The following is a 26,920-nucleotide window of genomic DNA, read 5'->3' on the forward strand; positions in this document are numbered from 1 at the left end:
ACAGCCAATGAAACACAGCCAATCCACTAGTTTCTCCATACAGGAGGTGTCTTGAAGCTTCATCAACAATAAAGACTTTTATACAAAATATTAATTCAATTTCAGTAATGTTTAATACTTTTTCCTTGTAGCATTTCTCATTATTACACATCACTAACTTTATGGACATCTATGGTTTGATTTCTTTGCCTGTGTGGATTGGATGGGTTGTTATCGACATATGGTGAGAAATTCATGTCAATAACAACTTTAGAGATATATTAATAAATTGGTGACGTGTTCAATACTTATTATATACATTTATGAAATCCAGTAAAGTTCAGCACTGTACTGTTACAGCAAGTCTAATCTCAATCCTTAAGAGGAATCAGCTCTCACTACAATATTACATTAACCCCTTCACCACCCAGCCTGTTTTACCCTTCTTGACCCGGTCAAATATTACAATTCTAACAAACTGTTTTTGAATTCAGTAATAATTCTGGAACGCTTCACCAGATCCCAGTTATTCTGAGATTGTATTTTTGTGACACATAATAGTTTATGATAATTGTAAAATTAGGTTGATATTTTTTGCATTTATTTGTAAAATTATTGGAATTTTGGCAAAAATGTTTCAATTTTTAAGGTTTATGCCCTTACACCGATCTAGTTTATCACATAAAATAGTTAAAAAATAACATTTCCCACATATCTACTTATCTATATCACCATCAGTTTTGAAACATTATTTTTATTTTTAGGAAGTTAGAAGGGTTAAAAGTTTATCAGCAATTTGTCATTTCTACAACAAAACTTACGAAACTTATTTTCTCTCAAACCACATCACATTTTCTGTCATAGGACTATGAGACAGAAAATGCCCAAAAATAACACCATTTTAAAAATTGCACCCCTCAAAGTGCTCAACACCAGATTCAAGAAGTTTATGAACCCTTTCGGTGCTTCGCAGGAATTAAAGCAATGTGGAAGGGAAAAAATGATCGACGATAAGGTGAGTATTTTTGTACCGCCCCGAGGCTCGGCTGCGACCGCCGAGCCGCTTGGATCCGGGCTCGCTTGTGTGCCGGTGGCTCGAGTGTCTCCGGACCCGGGGGTTACGTTGCTCTGTAGGGGGGGGGGGTAATTGCTGGCACTGCACGGTGGGGTAGGTGGGTGTTTACGACCTGGGGCCATGGTGTAGGGTTAAGTTCGTGAGACCACCCACGGGTTGTGGTGATGGTGGGCATCACCGCTGCAGATGACGGGGTTTCCCGGGAGAGATGGTACGGTGTAGCCAGTTGCTGACCCCTCCATGGGTAGGGGATGTTGGTCCCGGGGCCCCGGTGTGGTGAGGTTGGGGTGCAAGGGCAGGGGGATGTCACAGGGCGGAGCGGTGCGGTGCGGGATGCTGCACTGCCCGAGGGAACTGGTGTACTCATGATTATAAACCACTCAAGAGTCTCTGGTAAACCAAGTTCGGTGATGATCGGTGCCCGCAGCCGGCTGCGTGTTACCCCCGTAAGGTTGGTGGTGTCCGCCTTTCTCCTGCACCTCAATGTTGTCGTTTTGACTCCTATGCCTAAGCAACGGTAGTCCGCTCCCCGACTTGTGTATGCCGTAGGAGCCCATTTGCCCGCCGACGCTGGCCCGTGGGATCTCGATGCCTCGGCGGTGGCTTTCTATCCCTAGCTTTGGACGGTTGTCTTCAATCGGGACTTGGGGTGAGCAAGGACCTCTAGTCCAGGCTCTAAACAGTGATTGACACGGTCCGGACAAAGCCGGGGCTGGTTCAGGGCCTGAATAACCCATTCCTGGTGCTCTGGTTTCCAGTCGCTCCCCGGTTCGGTCCCGGCAGGCCAGTACCCGGTCTCGGTCCCTGCGGTTCCGCAGACTGTCTTCCCAGTCTCCTGCAGACGGTCACCACTGTCTGCCTCCTGGCCAAAAGGGTACCCGAGCTCCAACCCGGCTCCCTAACAGACGTGACTCCTTCACCTCCTCTCTACACCTCCTCTCCTTTTCCTCTCCCTAACAGCACTCTCTGTTTTTCCCCGCCCCAGGCTATCCGAACTCCTCGGTGGGCGTGGCCAACTGCCTGACTCCGCCCCACGGTGTTTGAACGTCAAGACCTGGGAGGGGTGACTCAGGGTTTTAGTGGTTGGCTGCTGTGACCTTTTTAGGGGTTGGTGTTGTGCAAGGGACTACCTGTGACCCCTGGCTAGTCCAGGGCTTCACATTTTTGATCGTTAACAGACGCTCGGAGCTGTTAGATGCAACAACGTCGCTAACAATGCCGGATGTGCATCACGAATTCCGTGACACCGACAACATATCGTTAGATATGTCCTTGCGTGTAACGGGGCCTTTAGGCCCATTTCACACATACAGCATTTTGCCGCTTTGCCAGATCCGTCACACTCCAGTACAGTGCAATACAATACAATCGCATCGCGGCAAGCTCCGGTCACATTCTCCGGTCACATGACAGCATGTGACCGGAGCTTGCCACGATGCCATTGTATTGTATTGCACTATACTGGAGTGTGACAGATCCGGCAAAGCGGCGAAATGCTGGCTGTGTGAAACCGGCCTAAACAATGGAAACTCCTCGTAAGTGACCTCATTTTGAAAACTACAGTCCTTATAGGATAAAAAACAAAAAGCCAGCACCAAATGTGCACTACAGCACTAAACATTCCAAACTGTACTTATTATAAAAAAAATTTTGAGATTTTTGGCAAAAAATTGCAATTTCTTGAGCTGCTTCGCCACGTCACGGCAGTCCTTATAGGATTTAACTAGCGGTGTGGCGAGCACCTTAAACATACAGGTACTTCACAGAATTTTATAACATTGATCTGTGAAAATAAAAAAATCACATTTTTCCCACAAAAACCCAGACCTGACCCAAACGTGACCGCATGCCCCAAACCTTCTAGAGGTGAATGGTGACCCGAACGTTTGTGATCTAAAATGATCATAGTCAGAACTAGCAGGCTGGTAAAGCAGAGATCTGGAAAATACATTCTGGATTTTGAAAGATGCAGGTAATGCCAGACAGAAAGCAACAAGAATAATGACTGCTGTCATTTTGCACGGACCAATAAATCGGGGTCCTAACTTCAATGAGAGTATTTTAAGTTTAAAGGGAACCTATCACCAGATTTGGGGCCTATAAGCTGCGGCCACCACCAGTGGGATCTTATATACAGCATTCTATCATGCTGTAAATAAGAGCCCAGGCTGCTGTGTAGAAAATAAAAAACACTTTATAATACTCACCTAGGAGGTCGCTCTGGTGCAGACTGGTCAATTGGGTGGCGCCATTCTCTGTGACCGACGCCTCCTATTTTGGCCATCTTGGTCTTCCTTCTTCTGAAGCCTGGGTGCATGATGCGTCCTACATCATACACAATCGCCGGCACTGAGGTCCAGCGCAGGCGCACTTTGATCTGCCCTACTCAGGGCAGATCAAAGTATTGTAGTGCACTTGCGCAGGACCTCAGTGCTGTCCTGTGTGCATGACATAGTGTAACGGGGCAGGGGTGCCTCAGGGGGTGTAGTCGTGGTCTCCTGCCCAGGGGGCGGCAGGCTGACCCCCGGCCCGGCCGTCACTAGTAAGACAGGTGTGTTGTTGGGGCAGAGTGTGGATGGCAGGGACACATGCATGTCGGTACCTTAGTTCCCGGTGGCGCCTTTTTCCCTCGGCTCGCCGGCCTCTTCATCACTCCCAGTAAAGAGCCACGGTTTCCCTTTTTCTCCGGTAACTTTCCTTTGCCTGCAGAGGCCAAGTGTTATCCACCTAGTAGCTGCACTCCAATCCCGGATTTAGTCCAGCCCTGTTCTAGGGGTTTGTTTAGACTATGGGACGGCTCCAGTACTCACTACCGGCTCCAGATAAGTTCCCACTTTTTACACTTCTTCCTCAAGGATCTACTTTGCTTACTATGGGCGTTCCTCGACTTCTTTGTCAAAGCACTCACTCTGGCTTACTGCCACGTCTCACTCCCACACTCTGCCCCGTCACCTCAGACAGAGCTCACTCGCATGTCACATCTGACTCCACACTGCCCTGCATTCAGAGCCCATCCCCACCTAGGCTGCCCTGCCCCTCCTTCCCTGCCACTGTTACCAGGGGAATCACTACTCTACACTGGCACCTAGTGGGAACACCGTGTATTAACCAACACAATAGGTAACATTTTACCATCATTATCAACATTTGCCACCACACCATGTGGCATCTTCAGGGGGGAATTCTCTTTCCCAGCTCGGGGGTCCGACTACCCCCTTACAGTAGGACGTATCATGCACGCCGGCTTCAGAAGAAGGAAGACCAAGATGGCCAAAAGAGGAGGCACCAGCACCGGGAAACAGCGCCATCCATTTGACCAGTCTGCACCGGAGCGACCTCCTAGGTGAGTATTATAAAGTGTATTTTATGTTCTACACAGCAGCCTGGGCTCATATACAGCATGTTAGAAGGCTGTATATAATAGCCCACTTGTGGTGGCCGCAGCTTATAAGCCCCAAATATGGTGACAGGTTCTCTTTAATGTTTTTGGTACATAACCACACCAGATCACCCACACACAGGTCCGGACCAGGCAGACAACTACAGTCAGTGGCACGTTTATAATTTGAACCCTTCTCCCATACAGCTGATAATGACGTGCTCCCAGACTTTGGCCCCAAACTGAAGGTTCTGGAGGATGAGACTTTAGCGACCAGGCCTTAAGCCTGAAAGGTAACAGGTCAGAACTACAGATGAGCGAACCGGTCGCAGTTCGGCTCGAGGTCGGTTCGCCGAACGGAGGTCCCGTTCGAGTTCGGCTCGTCGAACGTTCGACGAACCGAACTCGAACTGCATAGGAAACAATGGCAGGCAATCACAAACACATAAAAACACCTAGAAAACACCCTCAAAGGTGTCCAAAAGGTGACAAACAACTCACAACACAACACAAACACATGGGAAAGTGACAAGGACATATACTCATGCGAAAACAAAAGAGCTGGACAAGGAAAAAGAGGAGGACACACAGATATAGGCATGGCACACCCTTCTAAAATCATGTAAAACACCGCAAGGTGACTCCAAGCGGAGTCTCCCTTTTTTCCAAAAATTGGGCCACACACCCACCCATTCAGTGGCAGGACTTGTGCCCTAGTTGTACACTTCACAGCTAGATTTGCATCAAGCACATTCAAAAATACGCTATTCTTAACCGTCCCCAGGATGACACCGGGGTTGGTAGCAAAGTCTTTCCTGATGCCAGCTCTGTTCATCTTGGATCATTTTTAAAAAACACAGCAAGCAAGGGTTACTCCAAGCGGAGTCTCCCTTTTTTTCCAAAAATTGGGCCCCACACAGACACCTTATCAGTGGCAGCACTTGTGCCCTAGTTGCAAACAGGATGTTTTGATTTGCATCAAGCACATTCCAAATCCACAAGCATTTACTCTCCCCAGGATGACACAGGGGTAGTAAATTCCTTCTGGATCCATGACTTGTTCATTTTGATGAACGTCAGTCTGTCCACATTGTCACTGGACAGACGCGTGCGCTTATCTGTCAGCACACACCCAGCAGCACTGAAGACACGTTCAGAGACAACGCTGGCAGCTGGACACGACAAAATCTCCAAGGCGTAACTGGAGAGCTCTGGCCATTTTTCAAGATTTGAAGCCCAAAAGGAGCAAGGCTCCATTTGCAAAGTCATGGCATCGATGTTCATTTGGAGATACTCCTGTATCATCCTCTCCAGTCGTTGACTATGTGTCAGACTTGTTGTCTCTGGTAGCCTTGCAAAGGAGGGTCTAAAAAAATTATGAAAAGATTCCATAAAATTGCTGTTACCAGCACCAGATACGGTACTACTGGTACGGGTAGACTGTTGAAGATGACGAGACCGTCCCATGTTTGGCAAGTTACAACTGGGAGAATCACTCCCTGCACCTGCACGGTTGTTTGGTGGAAAAGCCGAGCTAAGATCGAGTAACAGCTTCTGCTGATACTCCTGCATACGTGCGTCCCTTTCTATGGCTGGAATTATGTCACAAAATTTGGACTTGTACCGGGGATCCAATAGTGTGGCAATCCAGTAGTCATCATCACTTCTAATTTTGACAATACGAGGGTCATGTTGGAGGTAGTGCAACAAGAAGACACTCATGTGTCTTGCGCAGCCATGCGGACCAAGTCCACGCTGTGTTTGTGGCATAGAGGTGCTAACCGTTCTTTCTTCCTCTGACATCTCCCCCCAACCTCTTTCAACAGAAATTTGACCAAGGTCTCCCTCATCTGCTGAGTCTTCCATGTCCATGGACAGTTCGTCCTCCATTTCTTCATGTTCTCCTGCACCTTCCTCAACATTTAGCCTGCTACTATGCGCCCTTGTTGATCCCTGTCCCCCATGGTCCCATGCCTGCTGCGTTGGTGATGATGAACGTCTGGACCTTGGTGATGTTGTTGTCCCTTGCGCATATGAATCCTCCTGTAGTTCCTCCCCTTCCTGTTGTCCCACCCCCTGACTCCGAATAGTGTTTAGCGTGTGCTCCAGCAAGTAAATGACTGGAATTGTCATGCTGATAATGGCATTGTCAGCGCTAAACATATTCGTCGCCATGTCGAAACTGTGCAGAAGGGTGCATAGGTCCTTGATCTGAGACCACTCCATCAGGGTGATCTGCCCCACCTCTGCATCTCGTTGGCCCAGGCTATACGTCATTACGTATTGCACCAGGGCTCGGCGGTGCTGCCACAGTCGCTGTAACATGTGGAGAGTCGAATTCCAGCGTGTCGGCACATCGCATTTCATGCGATGAACCGGCAGGCCGAAAGACTTCTGGAGCGATGCAAGTCTCTCAGCTGCGGCGCTTGAACGGCGGAAGTGAGCAGACAGTTTTCGTGCCCTGGTCAGAAGGCCATCTAGGCCGGGATAGTGTGTTAAAAATTGCTGGACGACAAGGTTCAACACGTGAGCCATACAAGGTACGTGTGTCACCTTGCCCAGGCGAAGGGCCGCACCCAGGTTTGCAGCATTGTCGCACACGGCCTTACCAGGCTGCAGGTTGAGTGGAGACAACCATTTATTAAACTCGGACCGCAGAGCTGACCACAACTCCTCAGCTGTGTGACTCTTATTCCCAAGACATGTCAAGCTAAAGACCGCCTGATGCCGTTGCGCTCTGCTGCCAGCATAGTAATGAGGAGTGCGTGATTCCTTCTGCGCAGTGAGAACGCTGGTGGCCTGACCAGGCAGGCTTGGGGCAGAGGTGGAGGACCCAGATGAGGTGGAGGAGGCAGAAGCAGTGGCGGAACTTGGACAGACAGAGGATTGACACACAAGTCGTGGGGACGGCAAGACTTGTGCAGCAGACCCATCACCATCTATCACCATAGTTACCCAGTGCCCAGTCAGCGACATGTAACGTCCCTGTCCATGCTTACTGGTCCAAGTATCGGTGGTGAAATGCACCCGTTGACACACAGAGTTTCTCAAGGAAGCGGTGATGTTTTGTGCGACATGCTGGTGTAGCGCGGGCACACCTTTCTTAGAGAAGTAGTGGCGACTAGGCATCTGGTACTGGGGCACAGCGACAGACATAAGGTCTCTAAAATCCTGTGTGTCCACTAGGCGGAAAGGCAGCATTTCGGTAGCCAAGAGCTTACAGAGGGATAGAGTCAACCTCTTAGCTTTGTCATGGGTCGCAGTAAATGGCCTTTTATTTGACCACATCTGAGGGACAGAGATCTGGCTGCTGTGTGTAGACGGTGTTGGGTAGGGTGTCCCTGGAAAAATGCAGGTTTGTGAGGAAAGTGCAGGCGGAGACATGATGTTGCCTTCATCCAACGTTGGTGCTATCGATGTCTGAGAGAGCTGTACACACTCACTTGTTTCCCCTTCCAAACCAACTGACGACCTACTAAGCAAAGTGCCTGTTGCGGTTACAGTGGTGGAAGTTGTGCGTGGAAAAACAGGTGTGACAGCTGTCCCCACAGTCCTAGAAGATGAAGAGCGCGCGGATGCACTGGAAGGGGCAGGCGGTGGATGGTTCGCTCCGCTAGGCCGCATTGCAGCACAGTGAGCTTCCCACCGGGACATATGATATTTATTCATGTGACGATTCATGGAAGAAGTTGTCAAACTGCTGAGGTTTTGACCTCTACTAAGAGAACCATGACAAATTTTACAGATCACATAATTTGGGCGATCTTTTGCTATGTCAAAAAAGGACCAGGCTAGGCAAGGCTTAGAGGGCATGCGACCTGTTGATCCACCCCGACTAGTGCTCAGAGGCAGAGTGGTGGCTGAGGATGCAGTTGTAGACGTGCTACCAGTACTCCGACTCTGTCCAGGAAGGCGCAAGGTAACTTCGTCATCAGTTGCATCCTCCTCCACCACCTCTGTTGACCTCCTCGAGTGCCTGACTGTGGGTTGACAGTAGGTGGGATCTAGAACTTCATCATCAATTGTTGTGTTTGCACTCCCCTCCCCCTCAGACCGAGCCTCTTCTTGCCCTGACCGAATATTTAAGTTGTCATCCCAATCGGGTATCTGCGTCTCATCTTCATCAGTATGTTCCTCATTGTCTATAACCACAGGTGTTACAGTTTGTGACAAAGGGTCAACATTATGCTCAGAAACTTGGTCCTCACGGCCTGAATCAGAGTCACAAAGGTTCTGGGCATCACTGCAGACCATTTCCTGTTCTGTACTCACTGTAGCTTGGGAGCAGACCTCTGATTCCCAGGCTATAGTGTGACTGAACAGCTCTGCAGACTCAGCCATCTCAGTTCCACCATACTGTGCAGGGCTGATGGAGACTTCAGAGCTTGGAGAAAGCAAGTTTGATTGGGATGACAACTCAGAGGACTGGTGTTTTTTGGATGCGGTACTTGAAGTGGCTGAGAGGGCACTTGTTGGACCACTTGAGATCCATTCAAGCATTTTCCTTTTTTGGCCATCATCTACCTTTGTTCCTGTTGTTCGTGTCCGTAAAAAAGGGAGCACATCGGATTGTCCACGGTAAGTAGTAGACATCTTACTTTTGCTGGTAGATGGTCTATCTTCAGCAGATGATAATGGAGCTTTGCCACCTTCCCCACGGACAAACCCTTTTTTTCCTTTTCCACCACGCCTCTTCCCCTTTCCACCAGCATCTGTCATTTTGCCACTCATGTTGATTGCGACAAGATTGTGCACTGAAAATGTGGTAGTAAAAATTGAGAGGTGGTGTAGATTGCAGCGGTGGTCTAGCTTTATTAACAGCAGAATAATAAAGAATAAATATCCCTGACAATGCAACTACGGCCCTTAAACTGGCAGCATAAATTGCTAGTATAATGGCTTAGTAACTATCAGTTTGAGTGTGCAATGCAGGCAGAGGTGCTGCAAATATCTGTGCACTAGTGGGACTATACAGAAGTCCAACAGCCACGTTTAGGATGACACTAAGTTCACTCAGTGTTTGCTAGTATAATGGCTTAGTAACTATCAGTTTGAGTGTGCAATGCAGGCAGACGTGCTGCAAATATCTGTGCACTACTGGGACTATACAGAAGTCCAACAGCCACGTTTAGGATGCCACTAGGTACACTCAGTGTTTGCTAGTATAATGGCTTAGTAACTATCAGTTTGAGTGTGCAATGCAGGCAGACGTGCTGAAAATATCTGTGCACTACTGGGACTATACAGAAGTCCAACAGCCACGTTTAGGATGCCACTAGGTACACTCAGTGTTTGCTAGTATAATGGCTTAGTAATTATCAGTTTGAGTGTGCAATGCAGGCAGACGTGCTGCAAATATCTGTGCACTACTGGGACTATAGCAAAGTCCAATAGCCACGTTTAGGATGCCACTAGGTACACTGAGTGTTTGCTAGTATAATGGCTTAGTTATAATGAGTTGGAGTGTGCAGAGGACAGGAGGGTACAGTGCCAGGATTGTGGGGCTCTGGGTAGAGTAATGGAAGCCTGCCTTTCTATTCCCTCCTAATGGTGAAATGCAGGGAGGAAATCCCTGACCTGGGCTACACAGACGCTGTCTCTGTTTTCAGGACCTGTCACCTATGGCTCTGACCCTGCCGGTACGAGCCCTTAAAAGGACTGATAGAAAGTGCTCTCCCTAAGCTGTCCAGCGCTGTGTATGGTGCGCATACAGCAGTATCGGCGATAGGACAAAGGACGGAGCTGCACCAGTGATGTCTGACACCAAGGACGCAGAAGGCAGATAATGGCATGCTGGAGGAAAATGTCCGGTTTTATAATGCAGGGACATGTGACATGGACATCCTATCACACATGCCGTTGCTTCTCTGGCTAAAAGTCCACTTAGCTGTGTGTGTGTCTGGGATTGGCTGACATGCTGGCCCGCCCCACTACACGCGTGCGCTTAGGGAAGGAAGACAAGGGGAAAAAAAAAAATGGCGATCGCCATTATAGAGACAGCAGTGATCTGAAGGCGCTGTTCACGCACACTATACACTGAAATGTCATAATAGTGTGAGTCACAGAGTGACTTACACTACTACAGCGGAAAGCCAGCTAGGAATTAGCTGTTTTTTTGCTGCTAGAACCGTTCTCGAACGTTTCTAGAACTATCGAGCTTTTGCAAAAAGCTCGAGTTCTAGTTCGATCTAGAACAGGCCCCAAAATCACTCGAGCCTAGAACTGGAGAACCTCGAACCGCGAACCGCGCTCAACTCTAGTCAGAACAGACTAAGACATGTGCAAAGTTGGCTTTTCAAAGTGGAGTCTCCCCAAACATCTGAGAACATAAGGCTCTACTCTAGCACTACTGGCTAACCCCTACCTCCCTTCTCTATCAGGTGAAGAGGCGTGGATCTGAAGCATCTGGGGGTGTAAGGCTCTATTTTGGCCGTAATAGCAAAACTTGTACCCCCCTCTATGAGAAAGAAGAGACAGGAAAAGGAAAAGTGACTGTCACAAATTGGACTGTAGGCTGGGTTGTGCTGGAACTTACAGGACCAGTAAGAACAAAAACAACCCAGCAGCAACTGCAAATGTGTCTGATTATGCTTTGTACAACTGAGCCATGCTGGAAGATGTGTGCCCACTATCTCGTGTGTAACGTTGGTGAAGATGAATCATTAAGTAAAGAGTTGTGGTTTAAACTGAGCTGGGAAGCGAATCGTCACTTGGTCCTGGTCACCTAACATCAATGGCAACATGAGGAATGCACGGGCATACAGTTCACACAACAGAAGTCCACACACACAGAACCATGTCTTGTAAGTAGCATGATGCGTCGTACAGAGTCAATCCCTCGCCCACGACTACAGCCCTGCGCCACTCTACAGAATTATGCAACAAATCTGTTAAATTCCCCTTTTTCTGTCCACAATACTAGAAAAAGTGCAACACAAGCAAGATAGGCAGTTTCGTTTCCTTTGCCATGCTGTTTGCACTGATTACAATAAACAGAGTGACAGTGTCCTTCTAGGTAAAAGCAAAATCCTTATCACTTTTTTAGGTTATTGTTACTATTATCCAAGTGAATAACTATAATGAGAGGAATGGAGAGTGCAATGAAATGAGGGCAGCGATCCAATAGGTGTGACGTGACCCCTGAGGACGCACCTCTTATGACGATAATCGTGGGGACATCATTTCCATGTGACGTTTTCTCTATGAGCCCGGGTGACTTTGCACATGGCACTTTATTGTACAGTGTTACTGTGCCAACCCGTGCTCGGCTGCAACCGGGCCGCTCGGATCCGGGCTCGCTGGTGGGTGGCTCGAGCATCTCCGGACCCGGGGGCCCTGTGGTCACTCTGATCTAAAAGGGTGGTTGGCGCTTTTGGGACGTAGGTGTGTGGCCGGAGCCCTGTTTTAAGTTTGTGACGCCACCCATGGGATGTGGTGAAGGTGGACACCACCGCTGCAGTTACGGGGCACCCGGGGGAGATGGTATGCAGCAAGTTGTTAACCCCTCCGTGGGCAGGGATGGTGGCCCCGGGACCCGTTGGGGGTGCTTTGGCGGTGCAGGGAGATGGGCGGCCAGAGGGCACTGGTGTACTCACTATTAGAATGAAACACTCGAGTCTCTGGTAAACCAAGATGATGGTGGTCAGTGCCTGCAGCCGGCTGCAGTCGGGATCCCCCACCCGGTTGGTGGGCTCTGCCTTTCTCCTGCACCTGTTTGAATTGTTGGGCTGCCTGCGCTTGCAGCGTCAGGAGTCCGCTCCCTGGCTTGTGGATGTCGGGAGAGCCCGTTTGCCCACAGACGCTGGCCCGTGGGATCTCTGAGCCTTGGCGGTGGCTTTCTATCTTCCTCGTTGGGCTGTTGTCTTCTATGAGGGACTTGGGGGGGAGAGGACCTAAGGGCGGCTTTGCACACTACGACATCACAGGTGCGATGTCGGTGGGGTCAAATCGAAAGTGACGCACATCCGGCATCACTTGCGATGTCGTAGTGTGTAAAACCTTTTTGATATGATGAACGAGCGCAAAAGCGTCGTTATCGTATCATCGGTGTATTCTCCGACATTTCCATAATGCCGGTGCAGAGACAGGTACGATGTTCTTCCTCGTTCCTACGGCAGCACACATCGCTGTGTGTAAAGTCGCAGGAGCGAGGAACATCTCCTACCTGCCTCCCGGCTGCAATGAGAAGGAAGGAGGTCGGCGGGATGTTTACATCCTGCTCATCTCCACCCCTCCGCCGCTATTGACCGCCTGCCGTGTGACGTCGCTATGATGCCGCACGACCCGCCCCCTTAGGAAGGAGGCGGGTCGCCGGCCAGAGCGACGGTCGTACGACAGGTGAGTGCATGTGAAGCTGGCGTAGTGATAATTTTCGCTACGCCAGCTTTCACAAGATATCTTACCTGCGACGGGGGCGGGGACTATCGCGTGCGACATCGCAGCATCGTCTTGCGATGTCACAACGTGCAAAGCCCGCCTAAAGTCCAGACCGCAATCAGTTAATTAACTCAGTCCAGTAGTTTCTAGACCTTGTTTCAGGGTCTGAGTACCCCCTCTTGTGCTCCGGTTTCCGAGTCGGTTCCCCGGGTTGCTGTATTTATACAAACTTATAACGGTAATACAAAATAATGTCCTGTAAATTATTACAGTACACTAATACAAAATACTGTACAGCAAAAGCATATAAAACAAATTAAACTGCACTTTAGCATACAATAAAATTGTTGGTGTGTGAGGTACAGTATAAGTAACGTGCTGTACTGGTTAGCCGAGAGTACAATACTGTATCCACAAATGCAAATTGATAGACATGCTATATAGTATATACTGTACAATGGTATACTGTATACAGTACATATGGACAGAAAGTTACCTGCAGAGCGGGTCAGAGCGTGGTGAAAGGATAGATCCGGAAGTGTACGCAGTGAGAATTTGCTCTTCTTGCAAAGCATTGCTCTTAAACCAAATTACAAATTTGTAAAAAGCTTTGCTTGTCTTGCAAAACACTTTTGTGGTGCCCTGGACTAGCCAGGTAGCCACAGACAACACACACACACACACACACACATCCACCCCCAGACAGTTACATTAGTCAGACACAAAATCCTTGTTGCCTCCCTCCAGGGTCTGATGTCCACACCAGGTGGGGCGAAGCCAGGCGGTTGGCCCCACCTACCGAGGAGTTCACAGGCCTGGAGGCGGGAAAAGTGACAGTTGAGTCCTGGAGGTGAAAGTGAGAGGAGTAAATGTCGCGGGCGGAGGAGGGGACGCTGCACTCACCATGCTCGGGTCTGGCGCTGTTGCTGCTCGGTGACTCGAGCGGTGGGCCGGATCCGGGGACTCGAGCGGCACTCCTCGCCCGTGAGTAAAAGGGGTGGTTTGTTGGTGTTTGGGATGTCGGTTTGTGACACCACCCACGGTGTGTAGTGAGGTTGGGGCACCACCGCTGCTCTGTACGGGGATCCCGGTAGCGATGACAGGGAGCAGCTGGGATGTATCTCTCCCCTCCTTGGGTAGGGGGGTTTTGGTAGTCCTGGGGCCCGGAGATGTCTGGTTGGTGGATTGCGGGGCTTGGCCAGGTGCAGGGTCGCGGAGCAGCGCAGTGCCAGACGGCACGGTGGTACTTACTCAGCTAGTAACGCACACGGAGTCTCTGGTAAAATAAACGGCTGGATGGACGAGTCCGACAGACGGCTGCGACGGTCACTCCGGTAGGTTGGCGGTAACTGTCTCTCCCTGCACCGGTGTTATGTTCTCGGTCCCGATGGATTCCCACCGGTAACCCGCTCCCCAGCGGTATATTGGCTAAGGGAGCCCCCTTTTTGCCCGCAGGCTCTGGCTCTGGGAGCTCTAGCTCTGGCGGTAGCTTAATCTCCCTCACGGTTTGGACGGTTGCCTTCAGTCGGGTCTTTACTGCTGAGAAACCCCGGAGGTTCCCGTCGCTGACGGATTTGACCGGTTTTACGGTGACTCCAAGCCTGGTCGGGGTCCGTAGGCCCTGCCGAATGGTGCTGGCTTCTCTTCGCTCCCCGGTCCGGTACCGGCGGGCCACCTCCCGTCCCCGGTCCTTACGGTTGTGCGTCAATTGGCCTCTCCTGCAGATGGTCACCACCGTCTGCCAACCTTGCTCTCAGGTGCCCGGGCCACGTACCCGGACACGGTCAGTCTGCTTCAGCTCCTCCACTACCACTTCACTACTCCTTCACTTTCACTCTCCTAACCAAATCTGACCTTCTTTCCCGCCTCCAGAGCTGTGAACTCCTCGGTGGGTGGGGCCAACCGCCTGGCTCCACCCCACCTGGTGTGGACATCAGCCCCTGGAGAGAGGCAACAAGGATTTGTGTGTGTGACTTAGGTGTTCCTAACCGGGGTGTGGGGTGTGTTGTTGCAGTACCTGTGACGTCCTGGCTTGTCCAGGGCACCACATTCCCCCTTGGTTAAATGCAGACCGTCCGTGGGCTGCCCGTCCATCACCGGTTTTATTTTTCTTTTAACTGTAAAAAGTAGAAAACACATATAAAAACAGCAACATAAGCATACTTTTATGACTTTCCCTAACGGAAGGCACGGTACTTTTAACGTTACAAACGGTAGTCAATTTTTATTAAACAAACGGCTTCCGCTCTTTCCCCCGCCCAAACAACCTGGCCCTGATGCTGCCCCTAAGAAGTGGGCAGCACCCCTTGCCCCAGTCCAGAACCAAGTTGCCCAAGCGGGTACGGTCCCTTTCAGGGGAACCAACGTCCATGGGGAACCCCTGACCCCCGAGGATCGCCACCGGTTACGGTAGTGGCGGGCCTGGGCCATCCATTTCCTCCAGGCCCATCCTCCCAAATCAGCCTCTCCGGAGGCGGTTACGGTAACAAGCCAACATTTTTATTTACACTCCACTAGTTTGTGGTTGCCCTGCAAGTTCTCGGGCTTGTCCGTAAGTAGTTCCTTACGCAAACCGTTGCAGAAAGTCCCTACGGGGACTAGTTGCCGGCAACGGCCGGTTCAATCACGGTGCTAATCTGGTCACAGTTCGGTTGATTCATCTTTCTTATCATTCGTTTACATTTTCAACGGTGCTGGGGATCCCAACGAGGACAACTTGCGGCGGAAGGCCGCTGCCATCACTTCAGGTCCACCCCACCGACCGGGGGAGGGGGCTGGGTTGGTGCTTGGGGCCCCTGGCCTCCCCTCAGCTTGGCGTCCAGGGCAAACCAGCCCCTCTCCCCACAATGCCGGGTATAGGTGACAAGGTCCCCGGGGAGCAGGTTGCGGCCCGGGTGGTCGTCCGGCAGGTAGGCGTTAACGTCCCTTCGGGCTACAAGGACCTCAGCATCCAAGCCCGGCTCAAAGATGAAGCCATATCCCCGACGGACATCAATCTCCTCACTTGCTACCAGCTCCGCCTTCCTCTTCTCCCTCTCCGCAATCTCCTGGCCCAGCGGGGTCGGCTCCCTGTCCCAGTAAGGGGCTGCTGCGGGCCCCTGCGCGCAGGTCGGGCCCCGCGGGACTTCCTTTACGCTGCCCATTATTGGCATCCTGGGTGGAAGGTCCCGCGATGTCATGGTCTGGGGTGCTGCCTCACAGCAACGACCCGGCGCAGCCTCAGCCAAGGCGTGGGGGATGGGTACAGGGTTCCTCTCCCACTCGACCTCCTCTTCCTCTTGCACGGGACGGGCTGCCGGAGTCGGTACGGAATTGGGCACGGTTGCTGCGGGTGCCTCCGGTATATATCCGCCGACGGGCTCAGTCTTTGGCAGCTTCCAAGGAAGCGGTTCGGGACGATGACGGGCTTCTGCAGCAGGTAGGTCCGCTTGGGCGGACGGGCAGGGTACCGCTACCGGTTGGACGGGTAGCGGGCCTAGTGGCGGGGCGGGTAGCGACTAACACGGGTGGCGGGGGAGGCAGCAGGGTGAGCGGGCGCAGGCCGTGTCCCTCAGCCGCTACGGCCGATCCCTTCGGACTACAGGGGCGTGGGTCACTTACCCACTCCTCCAAATCTTCCTCCACCTCGCGTCGCCGTATAGCCGCCACTACGTCCGCCATGTCGGCCTCCCACTCCTCCAGGAGGAGCTGCATTCGGACCTCCAGGCGGCTGCTCAGCTGGGCGGTCCGGACCTCCACCCACGCCGCGGTGCCGGGCGCGGGGACTACGGTGTTGCCGGTTGGTCTCAGCATCTTAGCAGCGGCCTCTTCCAGGAACCAAAGATGGCTGCAGAGTCCTGGCGTCCCTGCTTTTATAGCCGCGGTCTACATGCGGCCGGACGCCATCCATCCCCCCTTGGTTTCTTTCCGGTACCTCCTCTTCAGGGGCGGAGTTTCAGCTTTCGCGCCTCCACTGCTCGAGGAGACGCTCGAGAGGGACAACTTTCGCGGCAAAAATGACGGCTTCTGGAAATTTTCGGCCGGATACCTCCGGCGGGACACAAGGCGCACTTCTACCAGGCGGCAGAACGGTAGGATCCTGTTCGTGATGCCAAGTTGTCGCGGGCAGAGGAGGGGACGCCGCGCTCACCACGCTCGGGTCCGGCGCTGCTGCTGCTCGGTGGCTCGAGCGGTGGGCCGGATCCGGGGACTCGAGCGGCGCTCCTCGCCCGTGAGTGAAAGGGGTGGTTTGTTTTTGTTTGGGATGTCGGTTTGTGACGCCACCCACGGTGTGTGGTGAGGTTGGGTCACCACCGCTGCTCTGTACGGGGATCCCGGGAGCGATGATAGGGAGCAGCTGGGATGTTTCTCTCCCCTCCGTGGGTAGGGGGGTTTTGGTAGTCCCGGGCCCGGAGATGTTGTCTGGTTGGTGGATTGCGGGGCTTGGCCAGGTGCAGGGTCGCGGGGCAGCGCAGTGCCAGATGGCATGGTGGTACTTACTCAGCCAGTAACGCACACAGAGTCTCTGGTAAAACAAACGGCTGGATGGACGAGTCCCACAGACGGCTGCGACGGTCACTCCCGGTAGGTTGGCGGTAACTGTCTCTCCCTGCACTGGTGTTATGTTCTCGGTCCCGATGGCTTCCCACCGGTAACCCGCTCCCCAGTGGTATATTGGCTAAGGGAGCCCCCTTTTTGCCCGCAGGCTCTGGCCCTGGGAGCTCTAGCTCTGGTGGTAGCTTTATCTCCCTCACGGTTTGGACGGTTGCCTTCAGTCGGGTCTTTACTGCTGGGAGACCTCGGAGGTTCCCGTCGCTGATGGATTTGACTGGTTTTACGGCGACTCCAAGCCTGGTCGGGGTCCGTAGGCCCTGCCGAATGGTGCTGGCTTCTCTTCGCTCCCCTGTTCGGTACCGGCGGGCCACCGCCCATCCCCGGTCCTTACGGTTGTGCGTCAATCGGCCTCTCCTTCAGACGGTCACCACCGTCTGCCAACCTTGCTCTCAGGTGCCCGGCCCACGTACCCGGACACGGTCAGTCTGCTTCAGCTCCTCCACTACCACTTCACTACTCCTTCACTTTTACTCTCCTAACCAAATCTGACCTTCTTTCCCGCCTCCAGGGCTGTGAACTCCTCGGTGGGTGGGGCCAACCGCCTGGCTCCACCCCACCTGGTGTGGACATCAGCCCTTGGAGGGAGGCAACAAGGATTTGTGTGTGTGACTTAGGTGTTCCTAACCGGGGTGTGGGGTGGGTTGTTGCAGTACATGTGACGTCCTGGCTTTTCCAGGGCGCCACATCAACACTTGAGGTGTCTGGGTCGGAGCCCAGACACTTACAGCAAGGTTTGCAGACGGTGGTGGCCGTTTGCAGGAGTTGGTGGAACTCCGCAGAGCCGAAAGGACCGGGGCTGGGCGGTGGCCCACCGGTACCAGACCAGGGAACGGAGCGAAGCTGAGCACACACAGGCAAGGCCATCGGACCCTGACCAGGCTTGGAGCCGCCGTCAATAGTCAAATCCGAATGTGACAGGAACCCCCGGGGTTCCCTAACAACCAAAGTCCCGATTGAAGGCAACCGCTCACACCGTGAGGATACACAGCCACCGCCACCGGCTAGAAATCCAAGGGCCAGTGTCGCGGGCGGAGGAGGGGACGCTGCGCTCTCCTACTGCTCGGGTCCGGCTGCTGCTGCTGCTGCGGCCTGCTGCTGCTCGGTGTTTCGAGCGATGGGCCGGATCCCGGGGACTCGAGCGGCGCTCCTCGCCCGTGAGTGAAAAGGGATTGGTTTTTGGGATTGTTTGTTGTCCGTGACGCCACCCACGGTTGTGGTGATTGTGTGGACACCAACGCTGCTCTGTATGGGGATCCCGGGAGCAGTGACAGGGAGCAGCAAAGTTGTTGGTTCTCCCCTCCGTGGGTAGGGGGTAGTTGTCCCGGGGCCCAGTGATGAGGTGGGTGATGAGGGATGGCGGGGCCAGTGCAGGGCTTGGTGGGGTGCAGGGACGCGGGGGCAGCGCTGTGCCTCACGGCACTGTGGTACTCACTCAGCCTGAGACGGGGACACAGTTCTTGGTAAAACACACGGCTGGAAAGACGGTTCCCACGGACGGCTGCTGTTGCTTTTCCCCAGTAGTTGACGGTGACGGTCCCTTGTCCTGCACCTAAGTCTATGTTGGTAGCGATGGGTTCCCACCGGTAACCCGCTCCCCAGCTTGGATATGGGCCGGAGGAGCCCCTCTTTGCCCGCAGGCGCTGGCTCTGAGAGACTGGTGCCTTGGCGGTGGCGGTGTCTCTCTCTAACGGTTGGACTGTTGCCTTCAATCGGGACTTGGTTGTTGGGAGACCCAGAGGTCCCCTTCACTGACGGATTTGGCAAATTCACGGCGACTCCTAGCCTTGCCGGGATCCGAAAGGCCCCTGCCAATGGTACTGGCTTCTCTTCGTATACAGCTCCGGTACCGCCGGGCCACCACCCGTCCACGGTCCTTTCGGCAACCTCCAAGCAGCCTCTCCTGCAGACGGTCACCGCCGTCTGCTGACCTTGCTGTCTCAGTCCGGGGCACACACCCGGACTAACTTCAGGCTTCCTCAACTGTCACTTTCTCTTCCACTTTTACTCCTTTCTCTTGCTCCTTTTCCACTTCCCTCCTACTTCACACTCTCCCTAAACTGTTCTGCCTGGTTTTCCCGCCTCCAGGGCTGTGAACTCCTCGGGGGGTGGAGCCAACCGCCTGGCCCACCCCCTGGTGTGGACATGAGCCCCTGGAGGAAGGCAACAAGGATTTTTGGTGTAGCTTTGGTGTACCTATCTGGGGTGTAGGGTGTGGTGGTGTCATGACCTGTGACCCCTGGCTTGCTCAGGGCGTCACATTCGCCCTTAGCAAAATGCAGACCGTCCGCGGGCTGCCCGTCCAACACCGGTATTATTTTTCTGTAAAAGGTAAACATAATACAAATAAAATAACTTCATCCCACACCGGGAGGTGCTTTGCTTAAACGTTACTAAACGGTTTCAAACGGTTGCGGCTGCCGCTCTCTCCCACCCAAGTAACCTGGCCCTGATGCTGCCCCTAAGAAACAGGCAGCACCCCTTGACCCCAGTCCTGAACCAAGTCACCCGAGCGAGATCTGTCCTTCCCCTCCAGAGGGTAGCCACCGGTTCCTGTGGTGGCTGGGCCCCAGCCTGCTCCACTGCGGGCCCTCCCTCCAACCTGCCTCTCCGGAGGCGGGTAACGGTAGCTGCAACAAACATATTTATTTACATGCCACTAATGTTTGTGGTTGCCCTGCAAGTTCTCGGGCCTGTTCATAGAAGTTTCTATGCAGCTTTTCAAGCGGTCCCCACGGGGACAACAAGGCCGGCAACGGCCGGTTCTAATCACGGTTGCAGACAATCAGGTTACTGTTCGGTAATCATTTATCATCTTTGGCAAAACTTTTCAAACTTTTAAACATACATAGTGGTGGTCCCAACGGGGACGGTGCAACGGTGCTCCGCTGCCATCACTCGGAGTCCTCGACATCACCTGAGGGAGGGGGCTCGGCGCTCACACGGGACTCCTGGCTGCCCCTTAACTTGGCATCCAGCGCGAACCACCCCCTCTCTCCATAGTGCCGGGTGTACTGGACTATGTCGCCCGGCATCAGGTTACGACCGGGGTGCTCCTCTGGCAGATGAGCATTCACATCCCACCGGGCTATAAACACTTCGGCCTCCAGGCCCGGTTCATAAATAAATCCATAGCCCCGGCGGACATCAAACCGCCTCACCTGCCCTTCATACAGCGGGCCCCGGACCCGGAAGGTAGCTTATCTCAGGCTCTTCTTCTCCCAGATCGTACGGGCTACCATCTCCGCCTTCTTTCTTTCTCTCTCACCGATTTCCAGGCCCAACGGTACCGGCTCCCTGTCCCAGTACGGCGCTGCTGCGAGCTCCGGCGCACGGGTCGGGCCCCGCGAGACCTGTTGGACATTGCCCACTGCTGGTGATCTGGGCAGCAGGTCCCGCGGTGACTTGGCCTTAGACGCCGCTTTGCAGCGGCAACCCGGCGCAACCTCAGCCGAGGTGTGGGGGATGGGCACAGAGGCTTTCCTCTGCTGGGCCTTCGGCACGGAGCGGGCTATCGGCTCCGGGACTTTCTCGGGGGACGCCTCCGGTTCGGTTTTTGGGGCTTTCCATGGCAGCACCTCCGGTCGGCTACGGGCTCCGGCTGCAGGTCGGTCCGCTTGGGCGGACATGCTGGGTATCGCTACCGGTTGCGGTGGTAGCGGGCCTAGTGGCGGGGTCACGGCTTCCGGGACGGGTGGCAAGGGAGGCAGCAGGGCGAGAGGGTTTAGACCGGGTCCCGCAGCCGCGATGACCAGCCCTTCAAGGGCATCGGGGCGTGGGTCACTCACCCTCCCTTCCTCCGCTCCCTCCTCGCGTCTCCGCACGGTCGCTATGACGTCCGCCATGTCGGTCTCCCACTCCTCCATGAGGAGCTGCATTTTGACCTGCAGCCTCTGGTAGAGCTGCGCGGTCCGGATCTCCACCCACGCCGCGGTCCCAGGCGTGGGGGCTACGGTGCTGCGGGACGGCTTCCACATGTTGCTGGCGGCTTCTCCCAGGAACAAGATGGCTGCAGAGTCCTGGAGTCCCTGCTTTTATAGCCGCGGCTACATGCGACCAGTCGCCATTTCGTCCCCCTTAGCCTCTTTCCGGCCCCTCCTCTATCGGGTCGGGGTTTTGGCCTTCGCGTCTCCGCTACTCGAGAAGACGCTCGAGCGGGAACTCTTCGCGCCAAAGATGGCTGCTTCTGAAATTTTCCGGCCGGACACCTCCGGCGGTAACAAGGCGCACCTCTACCCAACGGCAGAGCGGTAAGATCCTGTTCGTGACGCCAAGTTGTCGCGGGCGGAGGAGGGGACGCTGCGCTCTCCCACTGCTCGGGTCCGGCTGCCGCTGCTGCGGCGGCCTCCGCTGCTCGGTGGCTCGAGCAATGGGCCGGATCCCGGGGACTCGAGCAGCGCTCCTCGCCCGTGAGTGAAAAGGGATTGGTTTTTGGGATTGTTTATTGTCCGTGACGCCACCCACGGTTGTGGTGATTGTGTGGACACCACCGCTGCTCTGTATGGGGATCCCGGGAGCAGTGACAGGGAGCAGCAAAGTTGTTGGTTCTCCCCTCCGTGGGTAGGGGGTAGTTGTCCCAGTGATGAGGGATGGCGGGGCCGGTGCAGGGCTTGTGGAGGTGCAGGGACGCGGGGGCAGCGCTGTGCCTCACGGCACTGTGGTACTCACTCAGCCTGAGACGGGGACACAGTTCTCGGTAAAACACACGGCTGGAAAGACGGTTCCCACGGACGGCTGCTGTTGCTTTTCCCCAGTAGTTGACGGTGACGGTCCCTTGTCCTGCACCTAAGTCTATGTTGGTAGCGATGGGTTCCCACCGGTAACCCGCTCCCCGGCTTGGATATGGGCCGGAGGAGCCCCTCTTTGCCCGCAGGCGCTGGCCCTGAGAGACTGGTGCCTTGGCGGTGGTGGTGTCTCTCTCTAACGGTTGGACTGTTGCCTTCAATCGGGACTTGGTTGTTGGGAGACCCAGAGGTCCCCTTCACTGACGGATTTGGCAAATTCACGGCGACTCCTAGCCTTGCCGGGATCCGAAAGGCCCCTGCCAATGGTGCTGGCTTCTCTTCGTATACCGCTCCGGTACCGCCGGGCCACCACCCGTCCACGGTCCTTTCGGCAACCTCCAAGCAGCCTCTCCTGCAGACGGTCACCGCTGTCTGCTGACCTTGCTGTCTCAGTCCAGGGCACACACCCGGACCAACTTCAGGCTTCCTCAACTCTCACTTTCTCTTCCACTTTTACTCCTTTCTCTTGCTCCTTTTCCACTTCCCTCCTACTTCACACTCTCCCTAAACTGTTCTGCCTGGTTTTCCCGCCTCCAGGGCTGTGAACTCCTCGGGGGCGGAGCCAACCGCCTGGCCCACCCCCTGGTGTGGACATGAGCCCCTGGAGGAAGGCAACAAGGATTTTTGGTGTAGCTTTGGTGTACCTATCTGGGGTGTAGGGTGTGGTGGTGTCATGACCTGTGACCCCTGGCTTGCCAAGGGCGTCACACCAGCGCCTGCGGGCAAAACGGGCTCCTCCGGTATCTATACACCGGGGAGCGGCCTACCATTGGGAAGCCATTGGAGTCAGCTCAGTACACAAAGGTGCAGTGAGGGACAGCCACCATCACCTGTCCGGGGAGAGAGACTGCAGCCGGCTGCGGGACCCGTCCATCCAGCCGTTTGGTTTACCGGACACTTTGTGCCTCATTTGCTGAGTGAGTACACCCGTACCATCCGGCACCGCTCCGCGATTTCCCTGCATCCCTGCACCTCACCGACCCTGCCTCCCTGTCACACTACCGGGCCCCGGGACCACCGACCCCTACCCACGGAGGGGGAAAACAACATCCCAGCTGCTCCCTACTATCGCTCCCGTGATCCCCGTCACCAGCAGCGGTGGTGCCCATCTTCACCACAACCCGTGGGTGGCGTCACGGACTAAATCCCCAAACAAACCACCCCCCTTTTCACTCACGGGCGAGAAGCGCTGCTTGAGTCCCTGGATCCGGCCCACCGCTCGAGCCACCGAGCAGCAGCGCCGGACCTGAGCGTTAGCGAGCGCAGCGCCCCGCCGGCCGCGACACTCTCACACCAAGTTACTCTTAATCCAAGGTTCCACTGTGTATATATATATATATATATATATATATATATATATATATATATAGTGTTATCTGTACCTGTGTATTGCACCTGTTTTATCTATTGAATACTATTTGAGATCATGTTAGTGCCTATTTATATCTATTGGTTATCATGCTGATCAGATGGGTTGTTCCCCAATTAGAGATGAGCAGATCAATGTGCGGTGGATGGAGTTAAAATCAAATCTCCTGAAATTTGCAGTTTCATGCAAATTCGAGTTCTTTGAGATTCATGTCACCATTTGCAAAAAAAAAAAATATCTGCCCAGCACCATTTCTCACACTGCTGAAGTGTGACGCCCTGGCAAAACCAGATAGTCACAAAAATCTGCACCCTCCTTGTTACCACCAAAACCCACACCCAGGTACAACACACAACCATTAAAGCCTAGCCACCCCCTCGTGATAATAAGGGCACACCAGTGGGCGGGATCAGGTGGATGAGAACGTCCACCTAGTGGTCCTGAGCTGTCAGGGGCAGGAACATGTCAGAAAGACACTAGTTCAGTTCAGTGCAGTTGAGTTCAGTTCAGTGCTGATGTCGCGCGCGGGTGGTGTGCGCTGCTCGACCGCGCTTGCGGCCCGGGTCCGGCTGCTGCTGCTGTCGCTCGGTGGCTCGAGCGGTGGGCCGGATCCCGGGGCTCGAGCGGCGCTCCTCGCCCGTGAGTGAAAGGGGTGGTTTGTTGGGGTTTAGGATGTCGGTTTGTGACACCACCCACGGTGTGTGGTGAGGTTATGACACCACCGCTGCTCTGTACGGGTATCCCGGGAGCGATGACAGGGAGCAGCTGGGATGGTTCTCTCCCCTCCGTGGGTAGGGGGATTTTGGTGGTTCCGGGGCCCGGTGATGTTGGTTGGTTGGTAGATGGCGTGGCCTGGGGAGGTGCAGGGTCGCGGGGGCAGCGCAGTGCCAGACGGCACAGTGGTACTCACTCTGCCAGTAACGTACACGGAGTCTCTGGTAAAACAAACGGCTGGATGGACGGGTCCCACAGGCGGCTGCGGTGTTCACTCCCGGTAGGTTGGCGATGACTATCTCTCCCTGCACCGATGTTGTGTTTTCGGCCCCGATGGCTTCCCCCTGGTAGCCCGCTCCCCAGCGGTGTGTTGGTTGGAGGAGCCCCTGTTTGCCCGCAGGCTCTGGCCCTGGGAGCTCTAACTCTGGCGGTAGCTTTATCTCCCTCACGGTTTGGACGGTTGCCTTCAGTCGGGTCTTTACTGCTGGGAGACCCCGGAGGTTCTCGTCGCTGACGGATTTGACTAGTTTTACGGCGACTCCAAGCCTGGTCGGGGTCCGTAGGCCCTGCCGAATGGTGCTTGCTTCTCTTTGCTCCCCGGTCCGGTACCGGCGGGCCACCGCCCGACCCCGGTCCTTACGGTTGTGCGTCAATCGGCCTCTCCTGCAGACGGTCACCACCGTCTGCCAACCTTGCTCTCTGGTGCCCGGGCCACGTACCCGGACACGGTCAGTCTCTTTGCTCCTCCACTACCACTTCGCTTCTCCTTCACTTTCCCTCTCCTTACTCAAACTCTGACTGTCTTCCCGCCTCCAGAGCTGTGAACTCCTCGGTGGGTGGGGCCAAACGCCTGGCTCCACCCCTCCTGGTGTGGACATCAGCCCCTGGAGAGAGGCAACAAGGATTTGTGTGTGTGACTGATGTGCCTAACCGGGGTGTGGGGTGCGTTGGTGTAGTACCTGTGACGTCCTGGCTTGTCCAGAGCGTCACACTGAAGGAGAGTCGAGTTTGGAGTTGTAGTTGAGTGGAAGTGTAGCACACACTGAGAAGTGGAGTCAGGGGTGGGGGTCCTTGGACTACTCGGCTAGGTGGCAGACAGTGAACAGGGCCACAGGCGACAGAGATCCGGTCACGGGAGACCTTAAGTGGAGTGGGGCAGGGTTGTAGCTCGCCGGTGCGGACAGCGGGAATCCGGTCTGGAGGCCGTGCAAAGACGGGGTGCCTGGACCCTAGGACGAGGTTGCATGCCCCTTGTTAGTCAACCATCAGAGGACGAGGTTTCAGGCCTTGTTCTCCAGAAGCCCAGAGAGCGAAACGGAAGCCCAAGGATAGGGTGTCCGTCAGAACCCACAGAAATCCCAAGGGTCAGATTTTGCGGGCCACAGCTCCCAAACATACACAGTATCGGGAGTGGACTTCTCTGTTCCATGCAAAGTCGTCCGACAGAAGAGACAAACACAGAGTGCAGGAGGAAGGGACACCTGTTTACTAACCTGGGTGTGGGACCCGTATACACCCTCCAACGGCAGCTGGTCACTGGCTACTTGGTTTACCACTGGACTTGTGTGAGATTACTGAACTGTGAGTACACCATTGACCCCCGGTCCAAACTGGCACGCCACCTCCAGCAGCCATTACTCCCATGTACCGACCACGGGCCCTGGGACTAAGCCTCCCCTACCCATGGAGGGGATCCCATCGCGCTGCCCTGCTACACCAGCCCCAGGCGCCTCATCACCAGGCAGCGGCGGTGTCACCATCCCTCACCGTAACCCACGGGTGGCGTCACCGACACAACAACCCCCCTGTAAATATTCCCCCTTTCCGACGGTTGTGAGGATGGACGGCCGTGCGAGCCCGGGTTCAGTCACCACTCGAGCCACAGCAGCGAACTCGGATCCAAGCGGGCCCAGAGAAGCGTCAGTGGTTCCCGCCTGCAACAGAAGCATCAGGAAATTGGCTAATTTTTTTCAGTCTGACCAAGAGGACATTCCCATAATGCCCTGCAGCTATGACACCTAGCAGATTATCATACCGTGTACAGTGGTTGTCAGCACCTGAGTCATCACAGGTCAGCAGTTCCCAGTGGAGCACAGTTTGTACATCTCTAGAATCACTGGTAGATTCTTCCCTCCTGTTGTGTGTAGGCTTTTATGATCAGCGGGGTTTTCTCTCTCTCTCTACAGTAGAGTGTAAGCTCTTATGGTCACTGGAGTCCTGTCACCTGTAGAGTGTAAGCTCTCCTAATCAATGCGGTCCTCTCTCTCTCTTCTGTAGAGTGTAAGTGTTTCGCCCAGGGACCAGGGGTACTCAGATCCGGGCCACAGAGTCACTTCTGCGGGTATCACGGTGGCGTGACCCGGTCTGTGATCCCAGGCTCCACAGTAAAAGGGGGTTTTGTTAGGGGAGATTGTCCGTGACGCCACCCACGGTTGTGGTGATGGTGGAACACCACCGCTGCTCTGGAAGGGGATCCCGGGAGCGATGACAGGGAGCAGCGTAGTTATGTCCCCTCCGTGGGTAGGGGGGTTGGTTGTCCCGGGGCCCAGTGATGGGGTAAGCAGGGGGCAGGGCGCAGTGCTGCAGTGCGATGCCCGAGGGCACGGGTGTACTCACAAGAAAGTCACACGGAGTCAGTGGTGAACTAGAATTGC

At 54.3% G+C, this 26,920-nt stretch overlaps 1 protein-coding gene across 3 annotated transcripts in view; it reads right to left on the reverse strand.

The window, feature by feature from the left end:
* LOC142301941 (CD209 antigen-like protein A) overlaps window positions 1-26,920 on the reverse strand; it is a 161,514-nt gene that overhangs the window by 112,430 nt on the left and 22,164 nt on the right. Inside the window, exon 1 of one of the 3 annotated variants that reach the window (XM_075343000.1) lies at window positions 3,657-3,875. The exons of the other annotated variants lie outside the window; for them this stretch is intronic. The gene's annotated coding sequence lies outside the window, so the exon portion shown is untranslated. Of the gene's footprint in view, window positions 1-3,656; window positions 3,876-26,920 lie in introns of those variants that run through there. 3 annotated transcript variants of the gene reach the window in all.

This window comes from Anomaloglossus baeobatrachus, chromosome 4 (genome assembly GCF_048569485.1).
Source record: "Anomaloglossus baeobatrachus isolate aAnoBae1 chromosome 4, aAnoBae1.hap1, whole genome shotgun sequence".
In the NCBI taxonomy this organism is placed as follows: Eukaryota; Metazoa; Chordata; class Amphibia; order Anura; family Aromobatidae; genus Anomaloglossus; species Anomaloglossus baeobatrachus.